The sequence below is a fragment of the Rattus norvegicus genome, chromosome 6, assembly GCF_021556685.1.
Source record: "Rattus norvegicus strain SHRSP/BbbUtx chromosome 6, alternate assembly SHRSP_T2T, whole genome shotgun sequence".
Classification (NCBI taxonomy): Eukaryota; Metazoa; Chordata; class Mammalia; order Rodentia; family Muridae; genus Rattus; species Rattus norvegicus.
In genome coordinates this window covers 89,061,617-89,078,821 of record NC_141539.1, presented here as the reverse complement: position 1 = coordinate 89,078,821, position 17,205 = coordinate 89,061,617, and the positions used below count along the sequence as shown (strand labels likewise).

General features: G+C 38.0%; 2 pseudogenes; both read right to left on the bottom strand.

Annotated features, from left to right (window-relative positions):
* Positions 1 to 383: 383 nt before the first annotated feature.
* On the bottom strand, positions 384 to 899 carry Ppia-ps6 (peptidylprolyl isomerase A, pseudogene 6; annotated as a pseudogene).
* A 12,353-nt stretch (positions 900 to 13,252) lies between these two features.
* Positions 13,253 to 13,369, bottom strand: LOC120093501 (U4 spliceosomal RNA; annotated as a pseudogene).
* Between the last annotated feature and the right edge of the window lie 3,836 nt (positions 13,370 to 17,205).

Sequence of the window (17,205 nt, the reverse complement as noted above, 5' to 3'; positions counted from 1 at the left end):
CTTATATACAGGTGCAGGGATTTCCGCTTGGTGGTTGATTTGGGTCCAAGCTTATTGCGGGTAACTATACAAAGCAGTTCTATTGACTTCTATCATGACTGTTTTTCAAGGGCAGAACATATAACAGAACTTGTAATCAATATGGCTTTAGAAAGTTTTCTAGTAACAGCAGAAACATATGAAACAGTTTCTTTTTTTCTTATTTAGTTTTTATTCATAATCATAAATTTAGGTTTGCAATCCTGATAGACTTGAAGGGGAATGAGGAAAATATGGAACCCAAAGAACTTCAGTGAGAGCAGAGATTATAGGGTATTGTGAACAGATGGGGTGGGGGCGCTCTCCTGAGCTACAGAAGGAATTATTTGATGGATAAAATGCCCGCAAGTCAAAGAAATTAGAGTTGTCCACAGTCAGAAATGGTGATCTTCTTACTGGTCTTACCCTTCCTGGACCCAAGAGGCTCCATGACTTCCACAATGGTCGAATGGTCGTGCCTTCTTTCACCTTCCCAAAGATCACATGCTTGTCATCCTGTCACTCAGTCTTGGCAGTGCAGATAAAAAACTGGGAACCATTTGTGTTTGGTCCAGCATTTGCCATGGTCAAGATGCCAGGACCCGTATGCTTCAGGATTAAGCTCTCATCCTCAAATTTCTTTCTGTAGATGGACCTGCCACCAGTGCCATTATGGCCTGTGACCTCACCATCCTGGCACATAAATCCTGGAATGATTCTGTGAAAGGAGTAACCCTTATAGCCAAATCCTTTCTCCCCAGTGCTTAGAGCACAGATTTTTCTGCTGTCTTTGGAACTTTGTCTGCAAACAGCTCAAAGGAGACATGGCCCAAGGGCTCGCCATTGGCTGTGATGTCGAAGAACATGGTGGGGTTGACCATGTGTGTAGCAAGCGGTGAAAAGTGACAGCGGCGTCTGCAAAGTCAAGACAGTTTCTTTAAAATGGCAGACTAGGCAGGTAATAGTTACCTAGTTCTTAACATTTTACCTAGGCTTTAACATTCTGTTTAATCCTTAACAGTCTACCTCTGCCTTAACAGTGGATTACGAGCTAAAAGATGAAACAAATGCTTTCATCGTCAGAGTCCTTTCAGTCATAAGCTTTATCACAGCAATAGAGAAGTAACTGAGACTGGCTTTCTATTGTGATGGCTTATTCTTGGTTGTCAACCTGTCTATATCTGGAATTAACTAAAACCCAAGCATCTGGGTACATCTACGAGGGCTTATTTCTTAATTAAATCATTTGAAGTAGAAAGATCCATATTTAATCTGGGCCACACTTTCTGATGAAAGTCTATGGAAGAAGGAAGATTGTTCTCTCTCTTTACCTGCTGGGTCTCACTTTTACTGGCAAGTCCATCCCCTTAATGACATTAGAACCTACTTCTTTGGGAGTCTGTATATTGAAGTCCTGTAGAAAAAATTTCAGTCAGTAACATGGCTACTTTGATCACATCCAAAGACGACCTAGGTCTACATGATTCCACTAGAATATAGACACGCACTTGTTACATGCCTTTAATCCCTGTGCCTGGAATCTTTTGGTATGTGCCTTTAACCCCAAAAAATGTCTAACTGAGGGGCAGACAGAGTGATGAATCAGAGTAAGATTTGACAGAATAAGTCAAAAGTAGGACTTGCCCATCTGCTATTTAAGAGCAAAACAGGGAGAGAGTGTTGAATTCACCAGTGAGTTGGGAATTGAGAGGGTTGGGAATCAGTGCTATGTGTATAGTGCATTGCAGTGGAATTGAGTTTGTTCCTGAGTTCATCCAGTTCAGTGCAGGTCCACACAGACAGTCGAAGCCAGATAATAAGAAGGAAGGAGAGAAGATTAAAACAAATTGCCAGAGTTAGTTTGAGGCCAAGAAGAACAATTCAGTTAGAAGCTGAGAAAAACCAGATTAAATCAGTCAGTTTGGAGGGTGTTTGAGCCAAAATAGCTGAGTTGAACCAGTTAGTCAGAAAAAAAAAACTACAAATAGTTAACACATTCAGCAGTAAGCCTCCAAGATGATAATTACATCTGGCAGAAAAAAGATACTTTTCAAAGACCGGGTGAGATATCCAGCCTTGTGTACTGAGCAACTACAAAATTCCTATACCTTTTATTGTTTGACAGTTATTGTCGGATTAGTTGGACCACAGCCTGGAAGACATTCTAATAAATTCCCTTCTCTTATATATTTATATGTCCATTTATAAGTTCTGCTTCTGTAGAGAACCCCAACTAATACAGATTTTGACATCAGGAATGATTCTAGAGCAGGATTCATGTAAGGATGAATCTTTTAATATCTGCAATAAACTTTCCAATTCACCAGCACATACAGTAAGCCTTTCCAGCTACTGAAGCCTCTCCTGGGAGTTCAGAAAGTATTGCAAACCCGTGGTTTGAACTATTTTACAAACTTAAGACAAATACATTTGATGATCTTAATTCGATAATTGTGAGAGGCAACAAATTTGGCAACTCTGGGTATAAAACTATTGACCATTTGTGTAAAAAATGAGAAAAAGATGAGTATTTCTGGATAGATTGGCGAAGATAAAAATGAGCTCAATGCTAAAATTAACCAACTTCTAGCATTTCAGAATACAATGTCGGGCAACAATGAACTTACTGATAAAAATGACCCTCTCCAGATTGGGCATAAACATCCATGCCCTGGAAGAGAATATTCTCTACAGCAGCCACAGAGTTCAAGTTGTAGAAACTAATACCCTCACTATAAGGCTGCTGGAATTAACAAGGGGCTAGGATGTGTGTGGAGACCCTATTGAATCTGAGAACTTTGGACTCTCAGATTATCAAGGGTTTATCTCACTGAAGAACTAGTCTCTCTAACCTTAGCATAAAATGTACTGCCACCTCCACCCCTTAAAATATTGCCTTTGTCCACCTCTGGCAGAGGAAATCAATCCTACATTGTCTGTTAAATCAGCAGTGTCTTTCTCTGAAGGAGATACCAGGCAAGGCAATACTGGTGCTCCTCAGTTGTCTCCACACTTCTAACTAGACTGAAGTCTAAGTAGGCTCCTAGAGGGGAGATAGGAAGTGCAGTACATGACAAGGTACACTATAATACTAAAGAGGTCAATGAGTTTCCTAATTCATTCAAGCAGACATTTGGGGAATATGTGTGGGAATGGATTTTAAAGGTGTCATTTAATGGTGGAAGAAACATAAAACTGGATCAAGCTGAGTTTATTAACATGAGTCTACTGAGTGAAGATTTTAGGTTTAATATATAAGCGCACACAGTTAAAAGTGTGTCAGAAGCTAGCTTGATTGGTTGGTTGAAGCATTTGTCAAAAGATGATTTAAGAGTTGGAGATGCCTGATAGATAGCCTTTGGCTTAGTGTTGATGAAAAATTTGAAGGCTATGGGCAATTGCAATGGTAGAGTGGGTACACTGTATAAAACCAAATCCTCCACCATGGGAAGGCCCAAAAGACATGCTCTTCATTAATGCTATGAGATGAAAAATGGCAAAAGGGGGACCAGCACATCTGAAAAGCTTTGTTGTCGTCATTTTCTTTCTGTCAGACCTCAAGGTCAGAGATGCTACTGCTCAGCTGGACAAATTAAATGTTTAATTGGTCCCTGAAGTAGCCTTGAATCACGAAAGGCAGGGTGATAATAGTTATTATAATTCGAGGCATAGGCAAAGCAATGTCCATAATGGTTAGCATAGACCAAGTGAATTTTATGCTGGCATGACTCGTATGGACCTTTGGTACTGGCAAATCAATCATGGTGTTTCCAGGCATGAAATAAATAAAAACCCTACTGAATTTTTGTTTGATCTGTATACGCAGAAAAATTTTCAAATGAAGGAAATGCTTCATTGGATTGTAGCAAAAGGCAACCTCAGCCTGTGAAACAATTTCCAGACTTGAGCCAGGCTTCAGACCTCAAATCTCTTGAATGAAGTGGTGTCTAGGTTCCCCTGAGGAAGGACTTTGCTGAAGTACATAAAAGTTTTAGTGTTAGCTTTTCTACAGTCTTTCCCCCAGAGGAACCCACAGCCTTTTATAAGGGTAAGTGTAAAAGTGGTTAAAGAAAAAAGATGTTTTCCCAAGAAACACTGTGGCTTTTCAGATAAAGTACAGGCTTATGGAAAGTAAGGTCTTAGAGCTTTGGCTAATGTTCAACTCATACTAGGTGCAATTCATCTTGTGGTGATTTTTCCAGTCCCAGAATGTATAATTGGGATAGGTATACTTAGAAGTTTGCAGAATTCTTATATCGATTTTCTAACTTGTGGAGTGAAGGCTATTTTGGTTGGAAAGGCTAAACTGAAATCTTTAGAGTAGCCTCTGCCAAGGAAATCAGTATCACATTCCTGAAGGAACTGCAGAAATTAGTGCCACCATCAAGGACTTGAAAGATGCAGGGTTGATGGTTTCCACAACATCTCTATCTTGCCTATCTGGCCAGTGGGCAGATTTTTGGGCAGTATACATTTTCTTTGGAAGAGGGAATGGCCAGATGCTCAATTGTTCACTGACTCATGAACTGTAACCAACGGAATGGCTGGTTGTTCAGGGACTTGGAAAAAACATGACTGGAAATTGGTGAGAAAGAATAAGTATGTAGATAGATCTTTCTAAGTGGAAAAGGGATGTGAAGATACTTGTGTCCCATGTAAAAGCTTATAACATTATGTCAGCTGAGGAATTCAATAATAAAGTGGATAAGATGACCCGTTCTGTGGACAATCAGCCTCTTTCCCCAGTTATCCCTATAATTGCCTAATAGCCCCATGAAGAAAGTGGCCATTTTAGCAGAGATAGGAGTTATGCATGGACTTGATAACATAGACTTCAACTCACCAAGGCTGACCTGCTTACAACTACTGTTGAGTAGTAAACAATACCAGAAACCAACATTGAGTCCCAGATGTGGAACCATTCCCTGGGGTGACCAGCCAGTGGTAGGTTGACTACATAGGATCACTTTCTTTATGGAAAGTGTAATGCTTTGCTCTTACTGGAGTAAATATTTATTCTGTGTATAGATTTGCCTTTCTTGCAGTTAATGCTTCTGTAAAACCTACTAAATGTGGACTTACATAATGCCTTATCCATTGTCATGGTGTTCTACACAGTATTGTTTCCAGCCAAAGAACTCACTTCATAACCAGAGAAGTGTGACAGTGAGCCAACATCATGGAATCCAATGATTTTACCATGTTCCCCACCATCATGAAGTACTAACCTTTACCTTTTGGCTTTTGTAGTTTTGCCTCTGGCTGACAGTGTTTGTTAACTGAAGTATGTCAACACAGAACTTTTTTTTTTTGTGATTGTGTTTTTCTCCCACCCTGAGAAAAGCTCAATGCTACACTGGTATCCTGAATACAGTGTAGTAATCAAGACATTCTATTGGCTTGAACCCATGTTTGAGTAGTCTTCTCTGGTGGATACCTCACAACAGCTAACTTAGTGTCCTTCAGAAGGTAGTACATGCTTTGAATCAGCATCCAACACAGTGCAGTTTCTCTCCCAGCCAGGATCCACAGGTCCAGGAAGCAAAGGGGCAGAAAATGGAATAGTTCTACACACTAGGGAAATTTTGCTTTCTGTTCTTTCAACTTTAAATTCTGCTGGCCTAGAAGCTATGGTTCCTTAGTAGGAACTCCTCCTGCCAACTCACAGCAAATATTCCCATTGAACTGGAAGCTCAGTGTTTCTCCTGGCCATTTTGGGCTTCTGATGCCCTTAAGTTCACAGGCTAAGAAAGGAGATACAGCGTTAGGAGGGGGTGACTGGTCCACATTATCAAGGGTAAATTGTATTACTTCACAACAGTTGGGACAAAGATTATGTCTGGAGTCCAGAAGATACTTCAGGGCATTTTTGAGGCTACCATTTCCTGGCGCTAAAGTCAATGGGAAACTACAGCACCCTAATTTAGGCAGGATGACAAAAGGCATAGGCCATTGAGGGATGAAAGTATGGGTTACTCCTCCAGGAAAAGAGCCAAGACCTGCTGAGATGCTTGGTGAGATGGAGGAAATGCAGAATGAGTAGTAGAGGAAGGGAGTTGTAAAAACCAGCTAAGGCCATGTGACTTGTTGCTGAAATGAGGATTATAACTGTATGTTTCTGTTGTACTTTGGTGAGAATGTGTTTGTACAGATAGCTGTGGTCTTTCCCCTTGATTTCTTTATCATGCAATGTAACATTAATTAAGAGAATATCAGCAGTTATCATACTTAAGTTTGAGATGCTAAAAGAATGTTCCTGAAGAGACATTGCAACATATTCTAAATTTATAATGTGATTGTACAAAGGATATTTACATCCTGTTAGGCATAATTGTGACCGGGTTATTGTAAATTAAACATGACATAAGGAAATATGATTATGTCTCAAGTTGACAAGAGGTAGATTAGTGGTGGCCATTCTTCATTCTTAACTTGGTTATATCTGGAACCAAATGACTGGATGTATCTGCCAGGGATTTTTTTCTTCTACTTCTTCAGGATTCTGGTATATACTGAAGACCAGTTGAGACATCCAACCTTGTGGACTTAGCAATTATGGAATTCTTGCAACCTCTGTTGGTAAATAAGCAGCCATTGTTCAACTAGCTTGGTAGCAGCCTGTAAGCCATTCTAATAAATCTCAAATATATTATATATTATATATTATATTATACAACTTCTGTTCCTTTAGGGAATCCTGACTAATAAATACACTTGTGAAATTTCTTACTAATCTAATTCTCTAAGACTAGTATGAAAGAAAATAAATCAGAGATCAGTATTAATTTTAAGGTACATTTTACCAGTTTAGAGTAAGTGTCCTTATTCCTCCTTCAGTGAGGATGCCACAGCGAGCATTTGTTCTATGATAAGAATGAACACAATAATAAAATACACTGCACATTTTCAATACAACCGAGGTAAGATTCGTAGCCAGTGGCCATCCTCTCTGTTACCACTGCACATATGTGACAATACCTTGTATGTTTGCCATACCATTGTGGTAGAACAGAACTGACTTTGTACTTAAGTGATATTAAAAAAGAAAAGAAAAAACAATTCTCTGAACCCTAAAACTTGAAGGTGGTTATGTATAATCCCTATGCTTTCTTTCTTTAGCAATGTATTCAATTTAGTAAGCCATCTCATAATGCATTAAAGTATAAGCAGGTTCTGATAGGGTAAACTGCAATTAAAGAATGAGTTTTAGTTTTTTCTAATAAATTCTTGAATTACATTTAAACACGGACATTTACCTGTTATATCCTTGTTTTTAAAATAGTAAATATTAATACTACTGAAGCAAATTAGTTTTTAATTTTTGTTGATTGGGGTGCTACTTGGATACTTTAAAAGGGATCAAAGAAATTGGGTTAAAGAATCTAGGGAATTTTTCTTTGATATAAAATTTAGGGCTGTAAGGAATACCTATATAGAAGGGTAGGGGGAGGGGTTAGGGGGATGTTGGCCCAGAAACCAGGAAAGGGAATAACAATTGAAATGTAAATAAAAAATACCCAAGTTAATAAAGATGGAGAGAAAAAAAAAAGATGGCCCATGTTTCAAAGGTGGCTCTGCTATATAAGATATCTTGGAGGTCCTTCTGATTCATTACCCCCACAATGTCAGATAATTCTTCGGCTGTAATTTCCTTGCTGGTTCAACATCAGCACACCTTAGTTCAAAATTCAGAAAAAGAGAAAGAATGGAATGTGAGTAGGTTAAATGGCTATTCCTCTATGTTAGGCCATTCTATCGGCTTTGGAAACTTCTGGCTACTACGGAGATTAAGTTATATCTATCTATGGTAGCCAGAGTTGGGGATAAATGTCTCTAGCCAGAAAAAAATACCTAATTTAAATAAGGATTTAACATTAATAGAAAGACTACTATAATATACACAAACAAGAAATCAATAGTTTTAAAATCTCAAACATGCAAGTTCAAAGACACCAAGGTTAGAGGCTGAGGTAGTAGGGTTGTGAGCCTGCTTCTGTTTCCTTGTAAGATTCTATCCCAAAAAAGTTAGAAAGATATTAGATTTTTTGAGAATAAATAAACTCCTAGTCTTCATTTCTTCAGAGTAAATCAACCTTTAGAAATGAGGGAGTCAAGAAAGAATGAAAAAGAGACTAGAATTCCCCCCCCCGGCAGAATTAACAATGTGAGTGTGTAGGAAACTTCCCCACTGCTATACATGGTGTAGTTCATATATAGATATGATGTACAACATGGAAAGGCAAAGGGGAGTAAGATGAAATGGCAGTAAGATTTGATTTGTTAAATTTTGATCACATATAGAGCAATCCCCTTTCTTCAGAATACAGGCTTAGATTGCAATAACAACACCAATAGGCATTCCTTGGTAACTACCTACAATGCTTAAAACTTAAGAAATCAAAACTGTCTGAAAGTTTTCCTTGAAGAGAAACGGCCACATGCTCAGCACTACTCATTTTGCCTTGCAATCATTTCCTGGGGAAATTTCAAGTCTGTCCTGATTCCATGGCCCCAACTCCTTATGAAGAGAAAACAACTCCTCAGAAATGAAAAGTTTCAAGTTCTATATAAACAGACTTCTGTTGACCTAGATTCCATGGACTTCAGTCAACCAGACATCTGTCTCTTTATACAAATCTTCCATCACATGGCTACCAAAGTGCATTTTCTCATACAGCATAGATCATTACAAATAATGTTGTTAGTAGATGATATCAGAAGAATTTATATAAAACCCCTATTGCTCCCTGACATTCACTCACTCATTAAAGAACAGTGTAGCATTTAAAGAATTAGCAATACAATTCTTTTCCATGCTAGTTGCAGTTTGTGTCTCCTGAAAGAGCAATGCTGAACGAAATCTTCCAAGACATTTCAAAATAAAATAACTCTCAGTGAGAAATTAATGTGCCATGTGCACTGAGCAAGTCCCAGAAATTTCTTGCAAAGCTACCTTGTCTACATGTGTTTGACTTGAGGTAGCTTTTCTCTAATTATAAGTTTTAACTCAACCTGAAAGTGAGAGACTTAAGAAATAAAGGTATGTATAGAACAATGCTTTGTTCAATTTAAGTGGCCCTGGTAAGGTATCGGCTCCCTGAACTCCTTGCTATGTATGTCATATATTCAGTTTGGGTATGTGTCTTAATTTGCTTTATTTAGGCATGGTTTATGCTTGTTGCTTAAAATTGTTAACAGTGTCTTCTATCAAAAGTGCTTTTGGTTAGATGATGTGGTCTCCCTAACTGTCGTAAATCTTGAAGATGAAACAATTTTTCTTTTTTTCAAAAGGACATTCCTTAGATAATTTCAGCAAGGACTAGGTTATCAAGAATATGTTTTAAACCATGTAAAATGTTTCCCTTCCAAATTCTAAGAGCCTTCTCAATCCTGTTTTTATGAACTTGGTTTTCACACATGACATTTGAAACCCATGAAATGTCCGAATTCACAATTTTTGTGACACATACTCATGAATCTGACTGTTTTGAATTGTTGTATTGCAACCACATCTCAGAGTTCTTATTCTTCAACTCTTCTAAAGAAATGAAAACATGCTGATTTCTGTTCAAAGAAACTGCCCACACTCCTTCTTTTTCCAGAAACAACAATCTATATTTATTGACTCTTATTCTAAACAGATTTGTCTTTTTTTCTTTTGGCTTTAGATTTTCTTTTTTAAAATTTTTTATTAGATATATTTCTTTACTTACATTTCAAATGTTATTCCACTTCCTGGTTTCCTGTCCATAAGCCCCCCATCCTCTTCCCTCCCCCTCCTCCATAAGGGTATTCCCCCCATACATCCCCTTTACTGCCTCCCCCCCATACTCCCCCCGCACTGGAGGGTCCAACCTTGGCAGGACCACAGGCTTCCCCTTCCACTGGTGACCCCAACAAGGCTAATCTTTGCTACATATGAACTGCCCACACTTCTATTCCACTACTAAATTGACATGAGTAGAATTTGGGGCTTGAGAGTTGAGGCAGTGTTCCTTGTATGTATTAGATTCTCAATGAATATTTGCTTCCTCAAAAGACTTCCTTTTATAGTGTGCTGTATCTAGAATTGTAGAGAGTGTGAGATAAACAGTAGTTACAGGTTAGCAAGTTATCCTTTCATGAAGTTGTAAGGTCTAGTAAAACCAAAAGACTTCTGATTCAGAAGGAAGTGTCAGTTATAGTATAATAGGAACCAGTAAGACACAGACAAAGATTTATTATAAAGGATTAACTTGTGGGATTATAGAGGATGAGATATTCTATAATCTACCATCTGTAAGCCTCTAGCCAGGAAATCTGGTGGTTTTCTTCCACTCCAACCCTCACACATTTGGGGCCCTAGGAGTCCATGATGTAAGTCTCAGTCAAGACTGAAGGCTGAGATCCAGGAACACTAGTGTCCACAGTTCCAGTGGGATGGGTATCCTGAATCAAGGAAAAAGATATAATTTTCCACTACCATATCTCCTTTTTCTTTTCAGTTCCTCTGTGGATTGCAAGATGCCTGTACACATTGATAAAGAGTAGTTTTATTCAGACCACTGGATTAAATGTGAATGTCTTCCTAAAACACTCTCATAGAAATACCCAGAAACAATGTTTTACCAGCAACATGGCTTCTCTTGGCCTAGTCAGATTGGCTAATAAACTGATTCATCACAGAATGTACTACAGTTAAGAAACTCTGAACTCAGTTTTATATTGTAAAGTTTAAACAAAATTCTTTACTTTGAGGGGGAGGCATTTTTTTTTGGTTATTCTGGGCAGCAAATCAACCTTCTTTCTGTTCCAAGCAAGTGTCTTCAGCCTCTTGTCAAGGCCATGTATCAATCAGTCTTGAAAATGTAGTACATAATTGAAACCCTGTAACCTCTGATCAGCATCTCCTCATCCTCCTCCCCAAGCACTGGTAATTACCATTCTTCTCTCAACTTTCGTGAGTTTAGCATTTAAAATTCTGTGTTTATGTGAAATCATGCAGTACTTGGCTCTCTGTGCTTGGTTTACTTCACCTAGTATAGTAGCTTTCAGGTTTATTCATGCCACAAATATCAATATTTCCTTACGTTTTTTTTTCTTTTTTTTGGAGCTGGGAACTGAACCCAGGGCCTTGCATTTGCTAGGCAAGCGCTCTACCACTGAGCTAAATCCCCAACCCCTCCTTATGTTTTTTAAAAGATTAATTATCATTCTATTAATTCTTCTTTTATATATTCCATTCTTTACTCATCAGTCAACATTTAATTTTTTCAACATCTTGGCTATAGTAGAGAATATTACTGTGAGCATGGGAATGCATGCTTTAATTTCCTTTGAATACTATCTTAATCACTGCTCTATTTGACCAAGGCAGCTCTTAAAAAGGAAGAGGTTCAATTGGGGGTTTGCTTAAAGTTTCAGATCATTAGTCTGAATTCACTATTTTATCACAGTGCAGAGGGAGCATGGTTGCTTGTGGGTAGGCACTGGAGCAGTAGCTGAGAGCTTTATAATCTGATCAGGAAGAGAAAGAGGGGGGGGAGAGAGGGGGGAGGGAGGGAGGGGGAGGCAGAGAGACAGAGACAGAGAGACAGAGGCAGAGGCAGAGACAGAGACAGAGAGACTGGCATGGGATTTTGAAACCTCGAAGTCTAACCCCAGAAACACACTCCTCCAACAAAGACACACCTTCTTAACCTTCTCTGACAGTTCATCATCTGGGGACTAAGCAGAAAAAATATGAGCCTATAAGGCCAATTCATTCAACCTCGACAGACACAGATTCTGAAATAGGATTGTTATGGAAGAAGAATAAACTTTGAAGACTTACTGTACTGCATGAACATAGCTAGAAATGGTATACTGTGTACTTGAAAGTTATTGAAAGAGATCTTAACATCGTGTTTATTTTTATTTTTTAGAAACCACATACACTCACACAAAAAAAGCCAACTATAAAGGCAATAGAATTTTCTTTTTGAGACAGGGTCTCACTTTGTAGATTAAGCTTGGCCTAGAACTCACTATGTAGTTCAGGTTGGCCTTGAACTCAAAGCAATATTCCTGCCTCAGTTCCAGAGCATTGGAATTAGAATCACAAAGACACATGCTCATCACATAAATATGTTAAATATGTTAATTTTTGATTATGGTGATTACTTCTTAATGAATGCCTATATCAAAATATTAATTTGCCAATTTCAATTACACATAATTTTATTTGTAATTATACCTGAATAAAAAATGTAAAAACTGAGAAAAGCACTGCGTCCTTATTAGGAGAAAGGTAATTCGTAACAAAAGCTGTTGTTGCAAAAACATGTAGAAACACAAGACTCCTAGAGGTTTCTCCATTCTGTTTATGCAATACTCACATTTTGAAACGTGCATGTAGTTTTTCATATAACACTAACTGTAATTGTTAAATTTCCTTGTTTTAATTATCTATAGCCACAGGTCAAAGACAAGTTATTTTTATTTCTTGGCTATATTTTAATTTAATTTAACCAAAAATGGTACCCATGTAAGATCTTATTAGAGGAGATTATATCTGCTCTTTTTTTCATTATATTACCCACTGTTTAAATATTACATAAACATATAGGAAAAGGTACTATATCTGAAAATTTACATACCATAAGGTAAAATAACACCGTTGTAGGCGCTTCTTCAGATGTGGGTTAACCTGCTTTGCTTGTGCGTTGGGGACATGAGGCGTGAAGGTGACTCTGATTCTTTATGCCTAGAAGCAGCCTACTTTGATTCAATGGCTAAAGTTAACAGATGTCTTTGTATTCTTCATTTCCTTGTGTTTTCTACTCTGTCATATTTCTATTTTAAAAGGCTATAAACACCTATCGACTCTGAATCCAAAAGTCCAAAAGCCCAGATGTTGAATTTCTGAGGCAAAATATATGTATGTGTAACAAAGTCCTCACAGGGGCTCAGATGATGATGTATATCATGATTTATGGTCGGTGGAGGTTTACTTCAGTTATTTAAATGATAGAAAATGCAGCAAATATAGCTGCAAAACCCACATAGGAATGAAGTAAATTATTGTGAGGTAGGTACCAGGTACCGTTTATTGTATTTCTAACTTCCAGAACAGATTAGCAAGGAGGGAGTTATCTCCATTCCCAGATCAAAAGATATTGAGGTTCAGTGGTCAAGGCCACTTGCTGTGGGTAATTAATGTACGACCTTTTATAACTCTGATCTTCTTTGGATGACTAAAGATAGAGGTCATCATCCTTAGGGTGGCTTTTGAAAATTAATAAGCCTCAGTATGTCAGATTTTATTATTTCTTAGCAATAATCGCGCCTCGGATAAACCTCATTGGCTACGATACTGCCACTGCGCAAAGCTAGATTTTATTATTTCTATCTTCAAATTTTATCATTTAAAAAGTTTTAGTAAGTAAAGACATAAATGATGCATTAGAACAGCTATAATGTACACACATATGTACATATATGTATGCATGTGCTGATTTCTCTCATTTTACATTTGTAAATGTATATGTATGTATGTGTGTCTACATAATTTTAGCAACTATCTATGATATAGATTTTTTTCTTCAGCATAGACTGTCATTATTCCTTCTCTTTCTGTGATCATGTAGGGCTTCATCTGTCTTGTTCTACAGCATATTGTACATAGTTAATGCTTTTGTGACCTCTCTGCGTCTTGTGTTTAAGGGCTTGGAGGATAGGAACTATCTCCCTTTTACCTTTGTATCTGTGGAGTGTGGCTTAGTATGTGGAATTTAGGTAAATGATTAATGTATTTTTGAATGAACAAACAAAGTAACCAGTTTAATTATTCTGTGTTTACTTTTAGTATTCCCATGACCCTTCATTTTTTCACAAGTAATTTGTACAAAGGGCAGTCACAGTGCATTGGCACTACTTCAATAACACTAAAAGTATGGTAGACACAAAATGACTGACATAGCTATAAAAATTGCTGACTAATCTAGAATAGCAATTATTTTTTCTGTAACCTATTTCTTTTCATTCATGGCATTATACTAAAGGATGTGAAGCTGTAAGGCTTGGAGGAAATCTAGGTGGTGGCAGGAGCTATAATCATCAGGCAAGTGCAAAACCAAAATCAGATTCCAGTCTTTTCCCAGATGCTGCAGGCAAAGCGATTCTATAGAATTCTTTGGCACCACATTCTGCACTTCTGTGTCACTGAGAAAATGTTCCTGAATACAGAATCTGTGCTTCTAATCTGGAGTCCAACTACTATATATCAGGTTAAATGTTGTAGAGAAGTACTCTTTAGTGCTTTTATATTTTTTAGGGTCAACTAGCACATCTTCAGCCGCTACCTCCAGGACTCTGCGGCTTCAAGGCAATTGAGTATACTTTTTGCTCACTGAAACATCTCTCTGGGGGCAGCATTGAGTGTCATTGACATGTTTGACAGCTACTGAGGGGAAGCACCTGTCCTCCAGAACATTGCCATAGGAAAGGATAAAGAAAAGGAGTAACAAAAACATTTCTTGGCTCCTGAACTATCCACTTGGAAATAGCCCATGTAGCTGAATTTCAGTGTCAGGAAGGTACAGTTTTACCACATGACCGGAATGAGAGAATGGCGGGCTTATTTTTGGCAACCCTTATGACTATCACAGATTTTTGTAACATTTTCTCCAGGCTACTACGAAAATAATTTGGAGCAAAAGCTTTTAGTTGATTGAAGACAAGGAAAAGCTTTAGGATCAAAGATGCTTTTGTGGCATATTCAATTTTTGAGTTTTGATGCTGTAATATTTAAGTCTTCCAAGGTGATACACAGAGCACTCTAATTGCACATTTTTACGTTTCTAATTGTAGAGGTTTCCAAGTGTACTCTCTTCAGAGTGTAGCTTCTCTGTAGACTTGTCTTCATTCAGAACAATATCAATTCCATGATTCAAACACAAGACTTTCCTGTAGACTATGCTTCTCTGTTAGTCACTCATCCAGGATGCATGGAGGGTCTAACCCTAGTGGTTCAGTAGTGAAGAAAGCATACCACCTTTCTAGAAATGCTGGTGTTCTGGAGTTTTGCCATGGTGAATGAGAGTGTACTTCATTCTGTTTAGACTCATTGGGCTTCTGAATGTGTGGATTCACATATTTCTCTTTATTGTTTCACAATAATTTCTCTTAAAAATGGACTTTGTTCTATTCACTTCCTCCTTCCTGAACTTATTAGGCTTTTGTGAGACTTTCTATCTTCTAGGTCTTACATATCTGTGGGCCATACTGGTCTTGGACCACTTTAAATATCTATTCAGCTTTCTTTTTCCCCCCAAATAGAAAAATGGATGAGAAGAAACTATTTCAAAATTTCATGAAATTCTTCTTTTAAAAGAATTGTGGTTAGCACCTCTTTTAAGACTTAGATAATGTCATCAAAATAATTTCAGTTTTTGAAATCTCCCAAAAATACATTTAAAAACACTTTAAGTATCAAAGCCATAAGAACAGTAATATTTTTTCAGGCATAATTTTAGAGCTTTATAAAAAGAAGAAAAAAAGCTATATATGCCTGAAGGATAGAGTTTACTAAGTATAAAACTAAGATATAGTTATTGGCCTTACTAATATAACTTGCAAAATTAAAATTGCTTTTTCTTCCTCTCTTCTCGCTTTCCCACTCCCCTCTTCTCTCCCTTCAGTTTTGCTTGATCTGTTTTGTAGCAGGGTCTTGCTATGTAGCTCAGTGCTAGCCTTGACCTTAAGATCTTCCTATTTCAGTCTCTTGAGTGCTGGGATTAGAAGTGTGAGCCTATTATATCTGGGAAAAGCTTCTTTCTCACTGACAATGAGTGCTTGGAAACAGGGATGAGTACTCGAGGAGCTGGTAGGAGAGATTTTTGTTTATAGATTATTGTTTCCATTTCCTTGTCAGTTCACACCGGTGTGTATGTATGTGTGTGTGTGTGTGTGTGTGTGTGTGTGCATGCATGTGTGCATGTGTATATATACATTTATTTTTCTACTGCACGAAAGCCTATTAAGCAATAAGAAGGCAGAAGGCAGAACAACAATAGGGTCAAATAAGTGAATGCTCTGTCTTTGAGTTATAATTTTTCTTTTGTGCATGAGGTATTCAATAACAACTTTAGAAAATGGGGAAAGGGAAAAAAATAACAGTCTCTTTTATATACTCCCTGAATATACACTGAAATAGAAAGTATGACCTGAGCTTTCAGGGTCACATTCTGTGTTTTGAGTTTTCATACTCTGTTTTTTAAGTGTCATTCCAAGGAGAGAAGAGGAGAGTATCAGCTTTCAACAATGTGTTGTTTCGGAAGCTATGTTTTCCTTAACCGGTATGTCAACGTGGAGCTGTCTGTACCTGCCCTTATCATTTTCTGATCATTCCTTTTATTCATTGCTTTCAAGAAAAGTCTGTTCCAAAGATAAGAAAGCTGCCTTCTTGTGCATTCTTCACCACAGAGAAAGCAAGGCCATTGTTACAGCAACTCGTTTTTCCTGCCTTCTTTTTGGTTACTAATATCCTTTATATATTTCATTTTTTCTGATACTGGGGATTGAACCCAGGGCCGTCAAATGATTCAGCGAGACCCCAACTACAGTTTTAAGGATTTGATAGTATTGGTTTTGAGCTTGACAGAATCTAGAAGTACCTATGAGACAAGATTCATGGCATGTCAGTGATGCGGTTTTTACATTAGTTAACTGAAGAGGAAGGACCCCTTAACTGTGGGTAACACTATTTGATGGGCTGGGATACCAGAATGAATAAGACAGAGAAAGGAAGGCAAGAGGCATGTCATTCTGTGCTTCCCGACCTCCTGTGCCATGTGACCAGCTGCTTCCCGTTCTTCCATTCAGGCTTTCCTCCTCATGATAGACTGCATCTTTCTGTTCTGTAAACTAAAATGAGCCCCGTGGTTCTTCAGCACGCTTCTGTCAGGTATTTGGTCACAATAAGAAAAGTAACTGACACACTCGTGTGTGTACTCATGCCTGCGGTATACATTTGTAAGGACATGTTCATGTCAACGTGGAAGCCAGAGGTTGACATTAGGTATCTTCTATTATCCTCCACCTTAGATTTTGAGACAGGGCTCCTCACAGATTGGCTAGACAGAGGTTCTCTTTGCCCCACCTTCCAGTGTTGGAATGACAAGTGTGCACCACCATGTCCAGTGTTTTACGTGGCTACTGGGGATTGAA